This window comes from Miscanthus floridulus, chromosome 15 (genome assembly GCF_019320115.1).
Source record: "Miscanthus floridulus cultivar M001 chromosome 15, ASM1932011v1, whole genome shotgun sequence".
Classification (NCBI taxonomy): domain Eukaryota; kingdom Viridiplantae; phylum Streptophyta; class Magnoliopsida; order Poales; family Poaceae; genus Miscanthus; species Miscanthus floridulus.
This window is the reverse complement of record NC_089594.1, coordinates 42857895-42880626: the sequence shown is the minus strand read 5'-3', so window position 1 is coordinate 42880626 and position 22732 is coordinate 42857895. Positions and strand designations below refer to the sequence as shown.

General features: G+C 43.9%; 1 non-coding gene across 1 annotated transcript; it reads right to left on the bottom strand.

The window, feature by feature from the left end:
* Positions 1 to 18729: 18729 nt before the first annotated feature.
* On the bottom strand, positions 18730 to 18836 carry LOC136509693 (small nucleolar RNA R71). The gene has a single exon (XR_010772442.1). It is a non-coding gene; the product is annotated as a small nucleolar RNA R71 (small nucleolar RNA).
* Between the last annotated feature and the right edge of the window lie 3896 nt (positions 18837 to 22732).

Here is a 22732-nt window from a genome sequence, read left to right as displayed (position 1 = left end):
GAACCCGCACTTACCAGCCCGAAAGAATAGGGCCTCGGCATGTTCTCCTTCAGGGCTTCATAATCCGCAAGGCGCAGGCCTATCGTGGGAAGTGGTCGGCGCTGCATCATGCGCCCCTCTAGAGTTGCCGTGATCACTAGATCTAAATCTTGCCACCTCGAAAGTCGAGCACGAGCAGAGCACTTAGCAACAGCGGCATGGTGACTTTGGAGTGCGGAAGCTTGATCACTTACGATAGATCGATCTAAGACTAATTCTGTGAGAGACAAGCATTCGTCTAAGCTATCAGTGACCTGATCGATAGATGCAATCAGATTGTCTTGATCAATGGATTTTCTAGTTTGACGAGGCACCAAGATCGGAGTTGTGGTTGGAGCGGTTGGCATGGTTGGTGTAGGATTATCCTGCACCGACTCCATGATCTCCCTGTTGCCATCGGCGTTGATCACCCATGAGATGGATCCAACCATGAAGGACTGGCCGGGCCTAGGGGAAAATGGAGAGCTTGAAAGACACACCATCTGGCTCACCATGGGAACAGCACGCACACCCCTACCTAGCACGCCAACTATCAATGATATGTGGTCAGCAGTCTACCGAGGTGTACACCCATGATAGTAGATTGATTGGTAGAGGTGCGCTTGAACAGGAACCGGATGGCAGATACAAGCACCAAGACACAAGTTTTAGACAGGTTTAGGCCATTAATGAGATGTAATAACCTAGTCCTATGTTTGGCGGATTGTATTGTTTGTGAGATGGAATAATGAGATGATTTTGATGGGGTGCCCTACTCGCCTTATATAGTTTAGGGGGTAGGGTTACAAGTTGATTACATCTAAGTCTAATCGGATAAGCAACAATCTTTACAAGGAATCTAATATTTGGTATATCCCAACAGATCAATCGTAATCTTCAAGGGATCACCCTAAATCCTTACGGTGTGCGCCGAGCAATGCCGTGCTCCACAAGTCATCATCTTGTGGGCTAGACCGTCCCTAGTGGTGCAACCCATGTCTTGTGCCGTGGGTACCTGGGGTTATACCCTCCACATTCGGGCATAGGAGCACACCTGGTCTACCAGGCGATGCTGGTCTTTGGCTCTATGCTAAACCTAAATGTGGGGGATTACAAGGGATGGACAAGGCTATCACCACCTGCCACCTACTCCTCAATAGTGGGGCACGAAACAAACGAAGGTAGCCTCTAGCCTAGACACCACGTCTATGCTATCGACTACTACTCTAGCATCGTATAGGGTTATCCATCTCTATCAGGAGCCCTCTACTAGAGTATCCACTATGAGAACGGACAACGAACCCGCAAGCAAAAAAAGAGTAAAGCTTAGCTAATCAAAAGACTTAATACCATATGAACCACAAACACTCACTTAGTGGAAGAATCCGTTGAGGTACAGGTGTTTGTCGAGGTACAAGCTGGGGAAGGCTACCGACAGGTTCGGCACTTCCCCGAACTCTCCCTCACATCTCTCCCTATCAACACTAGCTAGCTATCTAGGCCCTAAGCCCTTGGAGTGATGCTCAAGTGTGGTGTGCTCTTCCCTTGGTGTGTTATGTTGTCCTTGAGGAGGGGCTCCTCCCTCCCTTTTATAGCTCAACTAGGATGGTTGTAGGAGGAATATTTAGGGGAATCTTGCCAAACCACCCTCCCCTCTATTAAATGTACGACCACAAATGGGATGGGCCCGGGCTGCAGTGGCAGGGGTGCGGTCGCCCCCTGGTGGTGCTTCCCCTCGACTACCCTTCAGGGGTCGGTTTGTGGTTGGGCCTGGGCCACGTCCCCACGTGTTTGAGTCCCAGATCTTTGTCAGGTATGGCTTCTTTCTTCCTTTTATGCATGGGCCTAAATGATGAAGTGATTTTCTTTTTATATTGTATTTGTTTTTGGCCTATCTTGGTGCATTTCCATACTTGACCCCTGCAAATGAACAATTCACCAAAACCTATGGAAATCATTAGTTTAAAGCCCTATTACTAGGTTTGGTTTTCATTTGAGTGGATTTTATACAAATGTTGGTGGTTAAAAGTGTGAGTTAAGGACCACCAATAGCTTGCTGAAGATTTAGTTCTTCAGGCCTATGAGGATGCATCTGTTCACCCTCTCGACTTGTCCATTAGTTTGCAGGTGAGCGACCGATGCCCACCTCACATTGATTTGATGATTATCACAAAAGTCAATGAACCCACATCCTGTTAACTAAGTTCCATTATCTATGATAATGGTGTTCATAACTCCATAACGATGTATGATTTCCCAAATGAACTCGATTGCGTTCTCAGCGTTGACTGTGGTCATAGGTTTGGCCTCAATCCATTTGGTAAACTTGTCGATTGCCACGAACAAATGATTGAAGCCCCCTAGACCGATCGGAGTTTCCCGATGAGGTTGAGTCCCTAGATGGCAAAAGGCCATGTGATCGGGATCACTTGTAGCTCTTGAGAGGGTACATGTTTGTGTTTGGCGAAGAATTGGCATCCCAAACAAGTCCTGACAATTTGTTCGGTGTCCTTGACCGCAGTAGGCCAATAAAACCCTTGACAGAAAGCTTTTCCCACCAAAGTATTCGGTGCCGCATGATGTCCACATGCTCTCGAGTGGGTATCTCATAGGATTTTTATTCCGTCTTCGATGGGTATACAATGTTGTAGAATCCCTGTTGTGCTTTTATGGTGGATCTCATCATATATCATAACATATGATTTTGCCTTCCTTTGCACTTGGTCTACTTCATCCCTGTTGAGGGGCAAGATCTCGTGCTGCAAGTAGTCGATGAGAGGCTTTGCCTAGTCTGGGTTCGCCACCACCACTTGCATGATGACATGGGCATCTAACTCTGGTGGTGGTTGAGGTTTGACTTCCAAACGAACGGAGAGCTTCATGAGGACGTCGAGGAACACGCTGCTCAGGAGGGTTTCCCAAGTTGAGCCTAGCCTCACAAGGTTGTCGGCTTCTTCATTCTCCCTTCAAGGGATATGTCGTAGCTCCATGCCATCAAACCTGGCCTCGAGCTTCCTGACCTCAGCACAATAAGCTTCCATCTTGTGGTCATGGCATGTTGAGGCTTTGATCACCTAGCTGACGATGAGCTCTAAGTCTCCCAATGCAATGAGTCTTCTGACTCTGAGGATGATTGCGGTTCGCAATCCATGGAGCAAAGCTTCGTACTCGGCTACATTGTTAGTTGCTCCCTCAAAGCATAATTGAAGCACATACCTCATATGGTTCCCGCTAGGGGAAACCAAGATGACTCCTGCTCCTGCTCCTTGTAGCATGAAGGATCCATCAAAGTACATACTCTAGTATTCCAAATCAACCACCATCGGCTTGGTGTGGACTTCCATCCTTTCTGTAATAAAATCCACCAATGCCTAGGATTTTATGGCAGTGCATGGCATGTATGTTATACCATAGGCCATAACTCCATTGCCCATATAGCGATTTGGCTAGTAGCATCCTGATTGTTGATGATCTCTCCTAATGGAAAGGAGGTGATCACACTACTCGGGTGTGAGTTGAAGTAGTGGACCAACTTCTTCGCCATGTATACTCTGTGAAGTATTTTCTGAATGTGCGGATAGCAAGTTTTGCTATCGGCGAGTATCTGGCTGAGGAAGTATACTCGGCGCTGGACGGTTTATATGTGGCCTTTCTCCTTTCTCTCGACGACTATAGCCACACTGACCACCTGGGTGGTTGTGATGACATGTAGGAGCAGGGGCTGCTCGTTGTTAGGGGCAACCAAAACCAGGGGTTTGGTGAGGAAGTCTTTGAGATCATCGAAAGCTTTATGAGCCTAGGGGTCGACCACTAGTTTGGCATTTTCCGTAAGAGTTTGTATAAGGGGAAACCCTTTTCGCCTAGCTGAGAGATGAACTGGCTTAAAGAAGCCAAACACCCCCATCAACTTCTGCGCATCTTTGAGCTCATTGGGTGGCCCCATGTCTAGGATAGTCTTCACCTTGACCAGGTTGGTTTCAATCCCACACGTCGATAGAGTATACCCGAGTAGTTTGCTCGATGGTACCCTGAAGGTACACTTGTCTGGGTTCAGCTTGATCTTAAACCTCCAAAGGTTGTCAAGGGTCTGAAAGATCTTTAATCAAATCGCCAGCTTTTGCCAATTTGATGACGATGTCATCGACATATGCTTCTATGTTTTTTCTAATTTGCTCATGAAGGCAGCGCTGCATGCAGCGCTGGTAAGTAGCCCCCACGTTCTTTAGCCCAAACGGCATCATAACATTATAGTATGCTCTAATTGGGGTAATGAACAAAGTACCTAACTGGTCGGACTCCTTCATGTGGATCTAGTGATACCTTGAGTAGGCGTTAAGGAAATAGAGCAATTTGGATCCTGTGGTGAAGTCTATGATATGGTTTATATGGGGTAAAGGATATGGATCCTTGGGACACGCCTTATTAAGGCCCGAATAGTCAACACACATTCTCCATTTTTTATTCTTTTTTGGGTACAAGGACCTCATTTGGTAGCCAGTCTGGATGCAAAACCTCCCTAATGAACCTTACGTCAAGGAGTTTGTCCACTTCCTCTTCTATGGCTCTACACCTCTCATCATCAAACCTTCTCAGATGCTACTTAACCGGCTTTGCGTCGGCCTGATTCTCAAGGAATGTTCAGCTATCTCCCTTGGAATTCCAATCATGTTAGAGGGTTTTTAGGTGAAGATGTCCTGATTATCGACAAGGAATTTGATGAGCTCATCTTGCTAAGCTTGGTTTAGGCTCTTCCCTATGTTGGTTGTCTTGCTTGCATCTTCTTTTCTAGTCTAACTTTCTTTGAATCCTCAGATGGCGTCAATGCGGGAGGCGCCAATGGACCCACCGGTGTAAATTGTATCGGTGGTGGCCCTCTCTTCTTAGGGGCAATGGCTTCAACTCCTGACAAGGAGGTGCTAGCTTTGAAGGCCCTGAGTCTGGTACTTTTGTAAGGTTGTAGTCTTGCTCGCGTTCGGTAGGATCTAAGTTGCGAACGGCATTCTCAAAGGTGAGCCTGTCGCATTGGTAAGTGTTTTGGAGGTTCCTAGAAATCATGATGATTTCATTGGGACCTAGCAGCTACATCTTTAGGTAGGCATAACTGGGAACAACCATGAATTTAATGAAGCATGGTCTCCCCAATATGACGTGGTAGGTGTCCTGGAAGTGGACAACCTCAAAAGAGAGTGTCTCCTAATAGAAGTCTACTACATCACCGAACGAGACTTTGAGGTCGACAATGCCAAGGGGCATCACCTATCATCCCAGCACTACTCTAGTGATCAGTCCCTTCACGGGGCGTAGCTTGTCGATGCCTATCTTTAGCCTCTCGAAAGTGTCCCAATAAAGGAGATTGAAATCACTTCCACCATCCATGAAAACCTTGGTAGCACGGACGGTTTCAATAACTGTGCTGACTACCAAGGGAAATCGACCAATATCGACAAGATGTTTAGGCTAATCGCTCCTGTTGAAGGTGATGGAGTTCTCTAACCAGGGCAACTGTGATGTAGCCACTGGTAACTTGGCACAAATCTCCCATCTAAAGGGGGATGGTACCCCAGATCTGATCGGGCTTCAGTCCTACCAAAGATGACCATTACACCTTTAGGAGCTTGTCCCGAATACTCCTCCCTTTGATGCTTGTTTTTGTTATGGGGTTCCCATTTGGAAGCCACTTCCGCAAGCATACTCTGGTAAACAGCGTAGTCCTAGGCCAAGTGAGTCATCGGAAACCATGGTTGTGACATGCGCTATTCATAGCCTGGCTGAATCTTATTTGATGGTCCTGACCTTGGCTGAGATTTGCGCCCTTGCGTTTATGACCTTTCTTTGCTATCCGAGAAAACCCAACCCTATTAGGGGTGATCGTAGAGGCCTAGTGAAGTTCCTAGGTGTGTACCATGGCAACGCTGTTGAGCTTGTTGAAGAACCGTTATAAAGCAGAGCTAGGCAACGACATTGGATCCATGTCGCTGGTCCAGCGTGGATTCCACCAGATCTTGTAGGCAGCATCAAAGAGGTACTCCCAAGAAGACTTGCTCGGTGTAGCGGTTCACGTCATGGACCAATTGGAGCGGTCCTGCCTCAATAGCGCTTTCGATCTCGCTGAGGAAGAGGTGGACATGCGACCTGGTAGCTTGCTGAAGCGAGTTCCTGACTTGCTTGGAGGCGGTGCCATTGTTGGTGTCGTTGTCCGATCGCATCTTGCTGGCACCGTCGTTGACCCTGGTGACAAAAACCATCCAAAACAAAATAGATTTGTACATGAAAGGCCCCTACCTAGTGCGCTAACTGTCGAAATAATTTGCTCCGGCAATACCTAGCAGCTAATCATGTAAGATGAATCAAATAGTAGCACACTATTGATGGTCATTAACGTCAATCATAAACCATCAATATGACCTGCATTTATCCTTAAAATCAGTCACCAACATAGGTGAAGTGGTTTAAACCAAGTATTTTCATGAGTTTTGGTGATTCTGTGAATGCAGGAGGGTTTATCTAAAAAACAGACCGAGTGGGCCATGCTATCTTAACAAATCAATTTTAGCTACAATGAAACCAACTCCACTGGGCTCTACTCCACCGTCCAAGAGTTACCGACGAAGATCAACAGAAGAGGAGCCAGGGGGTTGGGTGACCCCACCTCTAGGTCGGCCGACCCCTTGGCCTCTCTATCCACCATGCTACGATACAGGAATCCTCCACCACCTTCCAAGATCAATCTCCACCATGCATTCAAGTCGGATAAGAACGGAGAGTCGAGATGGAGCTATGCCATGGATTCATTGGCCCGCAGGTGCCGGGTGCCCCCTATAAAAGGATCCCTAGACTCCCTCTAGAAGGGTGTTCGGAGCAGAGAGCCATAGACAATTCAGAAGAGAAGAGAAGATCTCTAGTATTTACAGTTTTAAGTATAGTCTTGCTAGAGTAAGATTCAAGTAGAGTCGGGCTATTGCTCAAGGTTTTGAATTCATCTCTGGAGGCTTGGTATAGCCATTGTATCCTTTATATTTCATATCTTATTATGATTTTGACCTTAATCTATATTATGTTTCTATTTATCATGTTCTTAGTTTACTTTGGGTATGTACTTGATATAGTCATAGTTGTCTTTTGGTCTATGCATAGGATCATAGAGCGCTCGACTCAGTACCCAAGTGGGTTGAGTAGCCGGACTTTGTGTAAGCGTGGTGCTTATACATTGTTTTGCATGTGGATGCACCCTCCATTGCGGCACGTGTGGTAGATCGCAAGAGTGATAGTCTCGTTTATCCTCTGTAGTCCACCCCCCATCTGTAGGACTAGTAGGACCCGTGTCACGATGGATGAAGTTATATTTCTGCTATGCTCCTCCTTAGAGATGTCCCTTATGCATAGATGGAGTTAACCATTACTATAAGTGTATATGCCTTTGTATGCTATGACATGTTGATTAGAAATAACTTAGGAATCTTTCTCTCTTGATTGTTACATAGTCTAGCTATACTACATTTATGAGTATTTATCTCTCTCTGGTTTGTCATGTGTTTATCATATAAATATCTTTTGGCTTATCCCTGTTTAGAGTAAGTGTTTAGTTAGTGATTTCATCATAAGCATAAATTTATCAATCTTTTCCTTGCCATGCTCCTCCCTATGGTAAAATATAAATAATGATACCTAGAATACTCCAGGTGAAGTGCTACAATGGTATATTGTGCCCTTGCAGAATTCCTATCTTCTAAACTCACATTAATAAATACCAACAAGCATTTCTAGTGCCGTTGCCGGGGAGGACACAGGCAATAGGAGAATTGATCCAATATTACTTATTGATGACATCATAACTATGCACCACTGCTCTAGTAGGCTTACCCTTGTTTTTATTTGATCATATCTTATACAAGGTAGTGCAAAACTGGTCTTGATTCACCGACAAACTCCATTGAAAATCAAGGAGCTTACATCCAAAAAAGAAAACAAGGCTTGTTAGGTCAAGCTTCCTAGTCAGAACCAAACAAGTCAGGAGGTAGCTCAACGCCACCAACTGAAGTCATGGCCAACAAAAAGCTACGCGAATTCTCTACTCCCAGTTGAAAGCTCTAGTTTGGTTTTGGTGAATTGATGAAACCCTAAGTGCTAACCTAGTCTATCAAGTGATCATGAGATAGGTATCACATTTCAAGTGATGAAGCAAATGAAGACCATGACATGATGATGGTGATGCCATGGTGATGATCAAGTGCTTGGACTTGAAAAGAAGAAAAAGAAAAAGAAAAAGAAAAGGCTCAAGGCAAAGGTATAAATGGTAGGAGCCATTTTGTTTTGGTGATCGAGACACTTAGTGAGTGTGATCACATTTAGGATCGATAGCCGTACTTTTAATAGGGGTGAAACTCATATCAAAATATAGTTATCAAAGTGCCACTAGATGCTCCAACTCATTGCATATGCATTTAGGATCTAGTGGAGTGCTAACACCCTTGAAAATGTTTGTGAAAATATGCTAACACATGTGCACAAGGTGATACACTTGGTGGTTGGCACATTTGAGCAAGGGTTAGGAAACTTCTCCAGCATAGTGTCCACTCATAGAGTACGGATAGTTCGACAGTGCCACCGGTGCCCTATACAGAAAAGACGAAAGTCACTATAAGTGACCGGACGCTGGCCTCGGTTGGACCGGCGCATCCGGTCAGTAGAAGCTGCAAAGACACGGGCGTCGGTCTCTGACCAGACGCTGGGTCACTTAGTGATCGGACACTGGAGGGGTGCGTTCGGTCCTACTGATGTGGCAGCGCACAAGGGAGTCATCGTGTGACCGGACGCTGGGTGTGTCCGGTCGAGCATGACCGGATGCGTCCGGTCATGAAAAGTTGTCTCTAGATGCTCACTGGAAACGATCGGACACCGGGGTTCAGCGTCCGGTCACTTTGAGCTGCTGTATCCGGTCATCGCTTGACTGTTGGGATTGGGCGCTCAGTATTTGAAGAGAGGGGACACATGGCGTGAATCGCACGACTGGACGCTGAGGTCCAGCGTCCGGTCAATCTGACTAGTGCGTTCGGTCGGCCTGTGTTCAGTGCAGTGAGGAGCCCAAGGGCTCTATTTCATGGGGCTTCTATTTAAGCCCCATGACCAGCTCAAGCTCACTCTCTTGGCCATTTACATTGACATAGCAACCTTGTGAGCTTATCCAAAGCCCTCCCGCTCATCTCCATCATTGATTCATCATCTTTATGAGATTGGGAGAGAATCCAAGTGCATTGCTTGAGTGTTTGCATCTAGAGGCACTTGGTGTTCGTATTTCACTGTGGGATTCACTTGTTACTCTTGATGGTTGCCACCACCTAGATAGCTTGGAGCAGCGAGGATCATCGAGCGGAGGTTGGTTATTGTCTCCGGCTCTGATCGTGGTGATTGTGAGGGGTTCTTGACCTTTCCCTAGCGGAGAGGCAAAAGGTACTCTAGTGAATTGCTCATGGCTTGTGTGATCCTCATCTTGTGTTGGTTATGTAGCACCCTATTGAGGGTTTGGCGTGTGAGGCCAATTAGCGGGTGAACCTCCAAGTGAGTGAATCGCCACAACGAGGAGTAGCTTGCCGCCAAGCAAGTGAACCTCGGTAAAAAATCATTGTGTTCATCATTTGATTCCGAGGTGATTGGTCTTCATTGATATTGATTGTTGTGATTGATTGGTTCACTCCTCGACATGGCGGTATAACTATCTTGCTCTCTCTTTACTTTACCGCAAACTAGTTATCAAGCTCTTTAGTGTAGCTAGTTGTCAGAGCTTGTTAGTTTGGTTAGTGTGCCTCTTTAGTTAGTCTTTGAGAGCACACTAACTTAGTATAGTACCATAGCTATTGTGTGGTTAGAGGCAATAGAAACTAAATTGTGGTAGGTGGCTTGCTTTTTGGTAGGCAAGCGCAACACTTGCTTCGCTTCATAATTGTCTACCCGGTTTGTTAAGTGTTGTTATAGAAATTTTAGTAGGCTATTCACCCCCCGTCTAGCCATTAGGACCTTTCAAGTGGTATCAGAGCTGAGGTCACCGTGATTTGAGGCTTAACAACCTTCGGTGTAAAAATGGCTCAAATCAACAACACAAAGAAGCCACCCCAATTTGATGGCACAAATTATCCTTATTGGAAGTCAAAGATGACCACACATATCAAGTCAATCAATAGAAAGGTGTGGAAGGTGGTAGAAACCAAAATTGAGATTGGTGATCTAGAGAATCCCACCGTGGCCAAAGAAGTGCTTCTCCAAAACAATGACATTGCTCTAAGTGCCATTCATGATGCAATTGATGAGAGAACATTTGAGCAAATCAAGAATATTGAGATGGCTCATAAGGCTTGGAAGAAGTTGGAAGAATCATTTGAGGGCACGCAAGCCATGAATGGTGCAAAGGCATACATTCTCAAAGAGAAGTTTGCAAGCTTCAAGATGAAGGAGGATGAGAGTGTGCTAGAGATGTTCCATAGGCTTCAAGTGCTTGTTAATGATCTCAAAGCACTTGGAGAATAGGTGAAGGACAAGGACTTCTCCCACAAGTTCTTGAGATGCTTACCTTCAAGATTTGGCACATTGGTCACTATTCTAGTGAGGAGTGGTTTGGACACCATGACACCAAACCAAGTGTTGGGAGATATAATGACCGATGATACATATAGAGATGATGATGAAAAGGAAGAAAAGGAGAAGAAATATGAGAAGAAGGATGAGAAGAAGAAGAGCATGACATTCAAGGCCACATCATCCAAGGGCAAGGCAAAGCAAGATACATCAAGTGAAGATGATGGCTCATGGGATGATGATGATGATGAGAAGATGGCTCTCTTTGTCAAGAAATTTGGCAAATTCATGATGAAGAAAGGGTACCATGCTAGAAGAAAGAAATCTTCATAAGGAAGAGTCAAGAAGGTGCTTCAAATGTGGAAGCAAAGATCATCTTGTTGCTCAATGTCCATACAATAGCGACAATGATGATGACAACAAGAAGGACAAGAAGAAGGACAAGAAGGAAAAGAAAGAGAAGAAGGACAAGATGACCTTCAAGAAGAAGAAGGGTGGTTTATATGTGGTCACTTGGGATAGTGATGCTTCCTCAAGTGAGGATGATGATAGTGATGATGACAAGACCACCAAGAAGAAGGCACTTGCAAGCATTGCTATCAATGAGAAGCCTTCTCTTTTCGACACTCCATCATGCTTCATGGCTAAGGCCACTAAGGTACAAACTTGTGATGATGAAAGTGATGATGAACATGATAATGAAAATGATAGTGATAGTGATGATGATGAACCTACTAAAGATGAATTATATGACATGCTAGAAGATGCTAAAGAACAGTTTGACATTAAGAGAAGGGAATGCAAGAGCTTGAATAAGGAAGTAAAAGCCCTTAAGCAAGCCCTTAATGAGCTCAAAGCAACTCATGAGAGGCTAGAGGAAGCCCACGAGAAGCTTGGCAAGGCTCACAAAAAGCTAGAAAAGGCTCATTCCTCTTTGCTTGATGAGCAAAATAAAAAGAAGCATGTTGAAACTTGCAATGTAGGCTTAACTTGTGATATAATTGATGAATCATTATCTATGCCTATCATTGTTGCTCCTGCTAACCCTTCTTGTAGTACTTCTACTTCCACCTCATCTAGTAGTGATGGTTTCACTTGTGATGCCTCACTAATGGTTGAGAATGAGAACCTCAAGAAGGAGGTCAATAAGCTCACTCACACCTTGGCTAAGGCCTATGGTGGTGAGGACCGCTTGCTTATGTGCTTGGGTAGCCAAAGAGCTTCTCTCTATAAAGATGGATTGGGCTATATCCCTAAGAAAGGCAAGGCGGCCTTTGCTCCTCACAAAACTAATTTTATGAAGAACAATGGTCAATTTTACACTAGTTGCAAGCGAGTTGGTCATAAAGACCATGAATGCAAAAATAAGAGCAAAAATGCTAATGTATCCTCAGTTAAGATTAATTCTTTCTATGTGCTTACTAAGGGTACAAATGGTGTGAAGGCTAAGTTCATTGGTAAACCATGGATGGGCTCAAAGGAGAAAGCCATTTGGGTACCAAAGAGCTTAGTGACTAACCTTCAAGGACCCAAGCAAGTTTGGGTACCTAAAAAGAATTGATCTTCTTTTGTAGGTTAATTACAAAGCCGAAGGAAGGCATTGGGTTCTTGATAGTGGGTGTACTCAACACATGACCGGTGATGCTAGAATGTTCAACTCAATCAACACCAATGGCAATGATGGTTATGATAGTATCACATTTGGTGACAATGGCAAAGGCAAGGTCAAAGGGCTTGGTAAGATTACAATATCCAATGACATGAGCATATCCAATGTATTGCTAGTAGAGAGCTTGAACTTCAATGTGCTATCCGTGGCTCAATTGTGTGATCTTGGATTCAAATGCACATTTGGGGTAGATGATGTAGAGATCATAAGTGTAGATGGATCTAACTTGATCTTCAAAGGCTTTAGATATAAGAATCTATACTTGGTTGATTTCAATGCTAGTGAAGCTAAATTATCTACATGTTTGTTCACTAAGTCTAGCATGGGTTGGTTATGTCATAGAAGGCTTGGTCATGTTTGAATGAAACAATTGAATAGATTGGTTAAGCATGCCTTGGTTAGAGGCTTGAAAGATGTTGTGTTTGAGAAGGATAAGCTTTGTAGCTCTTGTCAAGCCGGCAAACAAGTTGGAAACACCCATCCTAAGAAAAGCATGATGAGCACTAGTAAATTATTTGAGTTATTGCACATGGATTTGTTTGGGCCAACTCAATACACTAGCATTGGTGGTAACAAATATGGCTTTGTGATAGTGGATGATTACACTAGATACACATGGGTATTCTTTATAGTGGACAAAAGTGATGTGTTTGCAACATTCAAATCATTTGTCAAGGGCATTCACAATGAGTATGAAACAACCATCAAGAGAGTTAGAAGTGATAATGGTAGTGAGTTCAAGAACACTAGAATTGATGAGTTGTGTGATGAATTTGAAATTAGACATCAATTCTTGGCCAAGTACACTCCACAATCAAATGGCCTTGTTGAGAGGAAGAATAGAACACTCATTGATATGGCAAGGTCTATGCTTAGTGAGTACAATGTGAGTCAATCTTTTTGGGCCGAAGCTATCAACATGGCTTGCTATTATAGCAACCGCCTCTATTGTCACTCATTGAAAGAGAAGACACCATATAAGCTCTTGAATGGTAGAAATCCCAACATTGCATATTTTTGAGTCTTTGGTTGCAAATGCTATATCTTAAAGAAAGGCACTAGATTGGGCGAGTTTGATAAGAAATGTGATGAAGGATTCCTACTTGGTTATTCCACTACAAGCAAAGTATATAGAGTTTGGAATTTGGATAGTGGTACTCTTGAGGAAGTTCATGATGTTGAATTTGATGAAACCAAGGGTTCACAAGAAGAGAATGAGAACTTAGAAGATGTTGGAGGCATTCAACTTTCAAATGCCATGAAGAACATGGATGTTGGTGAATTGAGGCCTAGGCAAGTGAATGATGATGAAGATGATCAAGTGCAAGTGCTCTCTAACTCAAATGTGCAAGATGATACAAATCAAGCTAGTACAAGTGGCTCTCATGAAAATGAACAAGATCAAGTGGCTAGTACATCATCTCAACCCAATGATCAAGCAAGTGCAAGCAATCAAGTTCCAATGCTCCAACCAACCAACATTGCAAGGGATCATCCATTGGACACTATGATTGGTGATATTTCTAGAGGTGTACAAACAAGATCAACATTGGCTTCATTTTGTGAGCATTTCTCATTTGTGTCATCCATTGAACCAAAGAAGATAGAAGAAGCATTGAAGGATGTTGATTGGGTGAATGCTATGCATGAAGAATTGAATAACTTCACAAGAAATCAAGTATGGGAATTAGTAGAGAGACCAAAGGGACACAATGTGATTGGAACCAAATGGGTCTTTAGAAACAAGCAAGATCAAGATGGGATAGTAGTAAGGAACAAAGCAAGATTGGTAGCACAAGGCTATACTCAAGTTGAAGGTCTTGACTTTGGAGAAACATATGCCCCGGTTGCTAGATTGGAAGCAATTAGAATCTTGCTAGCCTATGCTTGTGCCCACAACATCAAACTCTATCAAATGGATGTAAAGAGTGCATTTCTCAATGGTTACATCAATGAAGAAGTATATGTTGAGCAACCTCCTGGTTTTGAAGTTGACAAGAAGCCCAACCATGTGTAGAAGTGGAAGAAGGCATTGTATGGCTTGAAGCAAGCACCTAGAGCATGGTATGAGAGATTGAGGGACTTCCTACTCTCTAAAGGGTTCATAATGGGCAAGGTTGACACCACTCTTTTCATCAATAAGATTGGAAAATATTTATTTGTGTTGCAAATCTATGTTGATGATATCATATTTGGATCAACCAATCAAGACTTTTGTGATGAGTTTGGAAAGATGATGGCTAATGAGTTTGAGATGTCCATGATTGGAGAGTTGAGTTACTTTCTTGGTCTTCAAATCAAGCAATTGAAAAATGGTACATTTGTAAGTTAAGGCAAGTATATCAAGGACATGATCAAGAAGTTTGGCATGAGTGATAGCAAAGCCATTAGCACACCAATGGGAACAAATGACAACTTGGATAGTGATGCAAGTGGCAACATGGTGGATCAAAAATTGTATCGGTCTATAATTGGAAGCCTACTCTATGTGACCGCATCAAGGCCGGATGTGATGTTTAGTGTATGCATGTGTGCAAGATTTCAAGCCTCACCAAGAGAAAGTCATTTGAAGGCTACAAAGAGAATATTGAGGTACTTGAAGCATACAAAAAATGTTGGTTTGTGGTATCCCAAAGGAGCAAAGTTTGAGCTAGTTGGTTACTCCGACTCGGATTATGCGGGATGCAAGGTTGAAAGGAAGAGCACCTCAGGCACATGTCAACTATTGGGAAGATCACTTGTTTCATGGTCATCAAAGAAGAAAAATAGTGTTGCATTATCAACCGCCGAAGCCGAATATCCGCCGGTAGTTGTGCACAAATACTTTGGATGAAGGCCACTTTGTGTGACTTTAGAATCAAGTTCAAGAAAGTGCCATTGCTATGTGACAATGAGAGTGCAATCAAGTTGACCAACAATCTGGTTCAACATGCAAGAACAAAGCACATTGATGTCCGCCACCATTTCATAAGAGAACACCAACAAAAAGGGGACATTTGCATTGAGAGTGTAGGCACCGAAGATCAACTTGCTGATATATTCACCAAGCCATTGGATGAGAAAAGGTTTTGCAAGCTAAGAAATGAGTTGAACATATTGGATTTCTCAAATATGTATTGATGCACCCCCCACTTATATGACATGCCTCTCCTTCAAGCAATCTAAGGTAAAAGTTGATTGGCATGGCATACATCCTTGCTAAGGACATGTTTAGTGCATCTAGACATCTTTCACATTTAATAGGCTCATTCATGAAAATCAAATGAATTTGATGATTATATGGTACCGCTATTGCTTCTATGCTCATTTTGATCTAGTGGTAGCATATGACATGTTTGTGGGCTTGTAAACCTAGTGTTTGATCTAGAAAATGAGCTCTAAGTGTTTAACTCAACATGGTACAAGATAACCCTTATTTAGAGGTGTGAAGAAGCTTGTTCTTGGATCAAACCAAGTTAAATATCTTTGGTAAATGATCTAGATTGGACCAAATTTAGGAAAATAATCCTCACCCCATTGATTGACATTGATAATCTCAACCTATCTACATTTTGAGCCTTTGTGGTCATTGATGACAAAGGAGGAGAAATAGTGTACAAAGATAGTGAAAAGACAACAAAGGGGGAGAGAAATAAAGATATAAGTGAATGGGGGAGAATTTGACATAAGGGGAGAGATGTGACAAATGAAGGAGATCAATTAAAATTTTGAGCACACAAGTAGGGGGAGCAAGCTCATGAACTTGTATTGTGCATTTGAATATGCATTTCATATGTTTGCTTGCATGACACAAGTTTTAAAATTTCAATATCCATGCTTGTGTGGTATATGCTAGTTGTACGTTTGAATGATGAAATGAAAATCTAGCATGCATAGGTTATCTAGTGATTTCATTTCCAAGCCTTTCCAAGTGGTATCGAGCTAACCATGGTGCTAAGGATGGTATAATGGTGCACTCCGATTGGTATCACACTTCAAAGGTCCATCTTTTATACCTTAGCATCATTTGGTAGACATTGTCTCCTATATTTCCTATCTAAGCATATGTGCAAGCTACAATCCAACCTCCTAGCACATATGTAGGGGGAGCAATCACTACCATATGGAGTTCATGAAACTTGTCCATATCTTTTTACACATGGTAATTATGCTTGGACAAGCAACATAGATTCAATTGAATTTCAATTCATATCTTTGTGAAAGAGTTGTCATCAATTACCAAAAAGGGGGAGATTGAAAGCTCTAGTTTAGTTTTGGTGAATTGATGAAACCATAAGTGCTAACCTAGTTTATCAAGTGATCATGAGATAGGTAGCACATTTCAAGTGATGAAGCAAATGTAGACCATGACATGATGATGGTGATGCCATGGTGATGATCAAGTGCTTGGACTTGAAAAGAAGAAAGAGAAAAACAAAAGGCTCAAGGCAAAGGTATAAATGGTAGGAGCCATTTTGTTTTGGTGATCGAGACACTTAGTGAGTGTGATCACATTTAGGATCGATAGCCGTACTATTAAGAGGGGTGAAACTCATATCAAAATACAGTTATCAAAGTGCCACTAGATGCTCTAACTCATTGCATATGCATTTAGGATCTAGTGGAGTGCTAACACCCTTGAAAATGTTTGTGAAAATATGCTAACACATGTGCACAAGGTGATACACTTTATGGTTGGCACATTTGAGCAAGGGTTAGGAAACTTCACCGGCAGAGTGTTCGCCCGTAGAGTGCGGACAGTCCGACGGTGCCACCGACGCCCTATACAGAAAAGACGAAGGTCACTGTAAGTGACCGGACGCTGGCCTCGGTTGGACCGGCGCGTCCGGTCAGTAGAAGCTACAAAGATGCTGGCATCGGTCTCTGACCGAACGCTGGGTCACTTAGTGACCAGATGCTAGAGGGGTGCGTCCGGTCCTACTGACGTGGCAGCGCATAGGGGAGTCACCGTGTGACCGGACGCTGGGTGTGTCCGGTCGAGCATGACCGGACGTGTTCGGTCATGAAAAGTCATCTCTGGATGCTTACTGGAAACGACTGGACACTGGGGTTCAGCGTCCGGTCATCGCTTGACCGTTGGGATTGGGCGCTCAATATTTGAAGAGAGGGGACACGTGGCCATGCATCGCGCGACTAGACGCTGAGGTCCAGTGTCCGGTCAATCTGATCGGTGCATCTGGTCGGCCCGTGTTCAGTGCAGTGAGGAGCCCAAGGGCTCTATTTCGTGGGGCTTCTATTTAAGCCCCATGGCTGGCTCAAGCTCACTCTCTTGGCCATTTACATTGAAATAGCAACCTTGTGAGCTTAGCCAAAGCCCTCCCACTCATCACCATCATTGATTCATCATCTTTGTGAGATTGGGAGAGAATCCAAGTGCATTGCTTGAGTGTTTGCATCTAGAGGCACTTGGTGTTCGTGTTTCACTGCAGGATTCACTTGTTACTCTTAGTGGTTGCCACCACCTAGATGGCTTGGAGCAGCAAGGATTGTTGAGCGGAGGTTGGTTATTGTCTTCGGCTCCGATCATGGTGATTGTGAGGGGTTCTTGACCTTTCCCCGGCGGAGAGCCAAAAGGTACTCTAGTGAATTGCTCATGGCTTGTGTGATCCTCATCTTATGTTGGTTGTGCGGCACCCTATTGAGGGTTTGGCGTGTGAGGCCAATTAGCGCGTGAACCTCCATGTGAGTGAATCACCACAATGAGGAGTAGCTTGCTGGCAAGCAAGTGAACCTCGGTAAAAAAATGATTGTGTTCATCATTTGATTCCGAGGTGATTGGTCTTCATTGATACTGATTCTTGTGATTGATTGGTTCACTCCTCAACATGGCTGTATAACTATCTTGCTCTCTCTTTACTTTACCGCAAACTAGTTATCAAGCTCTTTAGTGTAGCTAGTTGTGAGAGCTTGTTAGTTTGGTTAGTATGTCTCTTTAGTTAGTCTTTGAGAGCACACTAACTTAGTGTAGTGCCATAGCTATTGTGTGGTTAGAGACAATAGAAACTAAATTGTGGTAGGTGGCTTGCTTTTTGGTAGGCTAGCGCAACACTTGCTTCGCCTCATAATTGTCTAACCGGTTTGTTAAGTGTTGTTGTATAAATTTTTAGTAGGCTATTCACCCCCTCTAGCTATTAGGACCTTTCACCAGTGCCGACAATATTTGCACTGGACTAGTACTCAAGAAAGGAAACACTGGGTTCGAAGTCAAGCCAGCCCTCATCAATATGGTGCAAGCTAGCCAATTCAGTGGGAAGGCGCATGAAGACGCTGGTGCTCATCTCCATCATTTCCTGGAGATTTGTAGTACATTCACCATCAAGGACGTTGTCGAAGATATCATACACCTTTGCCTTTTTCCATTTTCTCTTTTGGGAAAGGCAAAGCAGTGGTTTTACGCCAATAGAGATAACATCAAAACATGGGCAAAGTGCTCCAATGCCTTCCTAGCTAAATTCTACCCTATGGGAAAAACCAATGCCCTATGAGGAAGAATTTATAGTTTCCAGCAACAGAATGACGAAACCATCCCAGAGGCATGGGAATGCCTGCAAGAATACATTTTAGAATGTCCTTATCATGGGATGGAGAACTAGTTGCTCTTGTAAAACTTTTACCATGGGTTGATTAATAAGGCTCGTGAAAACCTTGATGCTGCTGCTGGAGGAGCATTCATGTCACTCACTATCAATTATTCAATAGCTCTCATAGAGAAGATGGTCTCTAATCAGGGCTAGTCGAAAGAATGTCTGCAATCCCACAAGAAGGGCGAAGACATACATACATTCAAGGAGGTGTACATGCTATCGGTCAAGATGGACCTACTGATGAAGAGGCTCGAAGAGCGAGCCAATTTCAAGAAAGACCAGTAGGCCATCTAGCAAGTACATGAGTTGCACAGCACCTGTGAAGTCTATGGAAACACTGGCCACTCAAGGAACACCTACCCCAAAACTCAGGAAGACGTGAACTACATCAACAACAACTACCATCCTCTGCAACAATAAGGACAAGGATGGGGCCGACAACAGCAGCCCAATTAGCACAGTAATTATCAAGGTAATTATAATAATTCTTTCAATCCTAATCAACCATCCTTGAAAGATCTAGTCTTAGGACAAGCTAAGATTAATGAGAACATTTCTAAAAAGCTTGCCTCTAATGATAAGATGTTAGAAAATATAAATAATAAAATGGATAATTTTTCTTCAACCATAAAGAACCAACTTAGCTATAATAAAATGTTAGAATCACAAATAGCAGAGCTGGCCGCTACTTTGCCTTCTGCCACTAACTTTGAAAAGGTTAACACCATAACCACAAGGGGTGACAAGTCTCGTGATCCTCCATATCCAGCCAAGACAGGTAAGGCACCGGCAGTACAGGAAGAAAAGAAAGACGACAAGGTTGAAGAAGTTGAGCCACAAGAAAAAGAGGCGCAACATGATTTCCACGACACCAACTTCTTACCATTCCCTCGCAGAAATCAAAAACCTACAATGGACAAGTAGTTTGGTTAGTTTATGGAGGTAATCAAAAAAGTTATATATCAATATCCCTCTACTAGATGCCATACAGGTACCAACCTATGCAAGGTACCTTAAGGATATTCTGAACAACAAAAGACCATTGCCCACCACAGAAGTAATCAAGCTAATGGAGGAATGTAGTGCTACCATTCTGAATACATGTGAGAGATACAAGAAGCTTCAGGAGAGGAACGTGCATCACCACTGCATGGGGATAGCAGGGTATGAAGGGAAACCAAAAAGTGGGAGTGTAACACCCTAAAATTTCATTTACAATTTAGTAATTAAAATTGAGCATTTAATTAATTTTCTATGCATTTTAACCTAGGTCAAATAATAATTTTTGATTAATTAAAATTAACTATAAGGTTTAGAAACATGTTTGTTGCATTCATGCTGAGGAATTTTGTTTTTGGTTGAGTGTAGGGCTAGGTTATTTGAGGTTGAGTTCAAATCTCATTTGAATTTGACCAAGTTTTAAAGCTCAGAAAAATAGGAAAGAGTTTTCTTTAAAAAACCTTCTTTTCCCTTTCTAGCCCAACACCAGAGAAGCCCACCATCTCTTTTTCTTTTTCCCACACCTGGATCTCGGTCTTGGACCATTGGCCGCCCACTCGGTCACCCCCTCTCCTCTCTCCCACAAGCCCAGCATAGGATCGCCCCTCCCTTTCTCCTTTGCGTGCGCACAGGCCTAGCTCATTTCGCTTGGCCTAGCAGCGCCGGCTACTCGATAGCCCGAGTGGCATGGCCCACGTCCACCCACGCACCCTCCCACCTTCTCTCTATTTGGCGAGGCTCGCCTGTCAGCCATGCTGGCCCACACCCTCTCTTCCTCTTCTCTCTCTGGTGGCTAGGGCCAGCTCATCAGCCACCCACCTCTCTCTTCCTCGACGAGTCAAAGATTCAGCGCTTGCCTTCATCGTTGTCTTCACTCCACCGAGTGATGGAGGCCATCAAGGGGGGCACCTTCAAACCCTACAGTGACACCGACACCCGTTTCCATTTCTAGAGCCCATGCTCGCCCTATAAAGCCCAAGCCGAGCCCTCCCTCTCTCCCTTCCGTTCACTATTTCAAGCTCACACACCCCACTCGCAATCCCTCTGTTCTAGAGCTCGATCGCCATCACGAGCGTGCCCAGAAGCTTCGCCAGGTAATGACAAGGCCGTAGGTGACTTCCTCTCTCGTTTTCACCATGGTTTTTCCCACAATCGTGCTCACTGGTGGCCATTTCTCTCTCCAGTCCACTGCCACCGTTGCCGGACCTCTTGAAGCATTCCTGGACACCGCGAACACCTCCATCAGGACTGCGGTATAACCCTCATCATCCCCATACCTTTATATTCGTTCCTAGCGCACAGAATCGCCATACCGGTGGGCTTTGCTTCCGCCATTCATGGTGCCACCGTGGGGCTATCGTCTCGATGTGTTTCCCCCACCCTAGATTTGCATTTCGTTGAGTTCGCGAGATCGCACGCATCATCCCCAAGCTTTTCGTTTGGAACGGCGTGGCCGGAATTGCCATCCCGGCATCTGTAGCCATGCTTGGCTCGCTAGTGTTAATGGCACCGCCGCCGCTGGAACTGTGCAGCTAGGGGAAACTTCCCCCTTTCTTCTGTGCCATTCATTTTTTGATCAGCGGCCCAGATCGCGTACCCCTTCGGGGTGTGTAACCGGTCCACCGTTGGGCTGTGGACTCGGTTTGCAGCACCGCGTCAGCGCACCCACAGTAGGCATGGTGAACCGCACCAACCAGAGGTCACCATGTCGTGCCCAGTCAGCCGGCGACGTGGTCAACCGTGATCCGCCGCGCAAGTTGTGCGGTTTTGCCCCTCGGTTTTCAAGAAATCAACCCGCAGTCCAATATCAGTCCAAGGGTATTTGTTTTTAGTCCTACATTTATCTGTTTTAGCTCCTGTATTTTTTAATAATAGTATGTGCCATCCAGAACACGTTGGAATTTAGATTTTATTAGTTTAAATTCAAATTTGAGTTCGGTTTATTTACAGAAATGCCATTTAAACTTGTATTATGCATAACTTTTGTGTTTTAAATCCGATTAGAGTGATTCTTTCGCTCATGTGTTCGTAGCAGTATGTAGATTAGTTTTATAAGCTTTTGAATCTCTGTTTTTACTGTTTGGTGTACTGTTCTAATAGAAGTATATTTGTATGCATGTGATGATGGGAATGGATGCTTGGTTGGTGAATTGGAACACGTTTAGAGGGTGATCAATTCAAGGTTGCTGAGGATCAGTTGGTTGACCAGCAGCACCAAGAAGGAAACTTTGAGGAAGGCAAGTGTAACAAAGGACCCTTGAACCTATGAACTCTATAATTCATACATATGCATGTGTCTAATTTTGAATTGCCTTTAAGGACTTTACCTAGATTATTATTGTACCACATATCCTTGTTACCTATGGATTAGGATGCATTTTGGATAGTTGCTGCCATGCAATAACCAAAGTAAATAATAATCATGACTAATGGTTTATGCAATATATTAAAATTGTGCTTTTTAGCAACTGTTTAGGGGCTAGAGTACTGGGTTTTGAGTGCTCTAGTGCCTCTCCGTAAGGACTTAATCTTGAAGCGGCAACCTAGGAGGTTCCGTACAAACCCGAGTGTTACATGGCTCTGACCTTAATCATATAACTAGTATGTCTCTAGCTTGTTAGTGGTTACCAAAAGGTGCAAGAGGGGGGGTACCATGCTGTTTATGGGCCCTGTCCTGCCAGGGTGAGTACTGGACTAGGATCAGGTGTGCCACTCTTGGTGGAAGGTGTCCATGACACTTGGGAGACTGAAACCTTAGCGACTACTAACTTGTTAGGGTGTCTAGTGAAAGGTTAAGTAGTGAAACCCTACCACACTTCCTTGGCAGAGGTGTTGTGGGCCTTGCAAACCCTGGCATTGGGAATCATGGCTCGGTGGGTAAAGTTGTACAAATTCT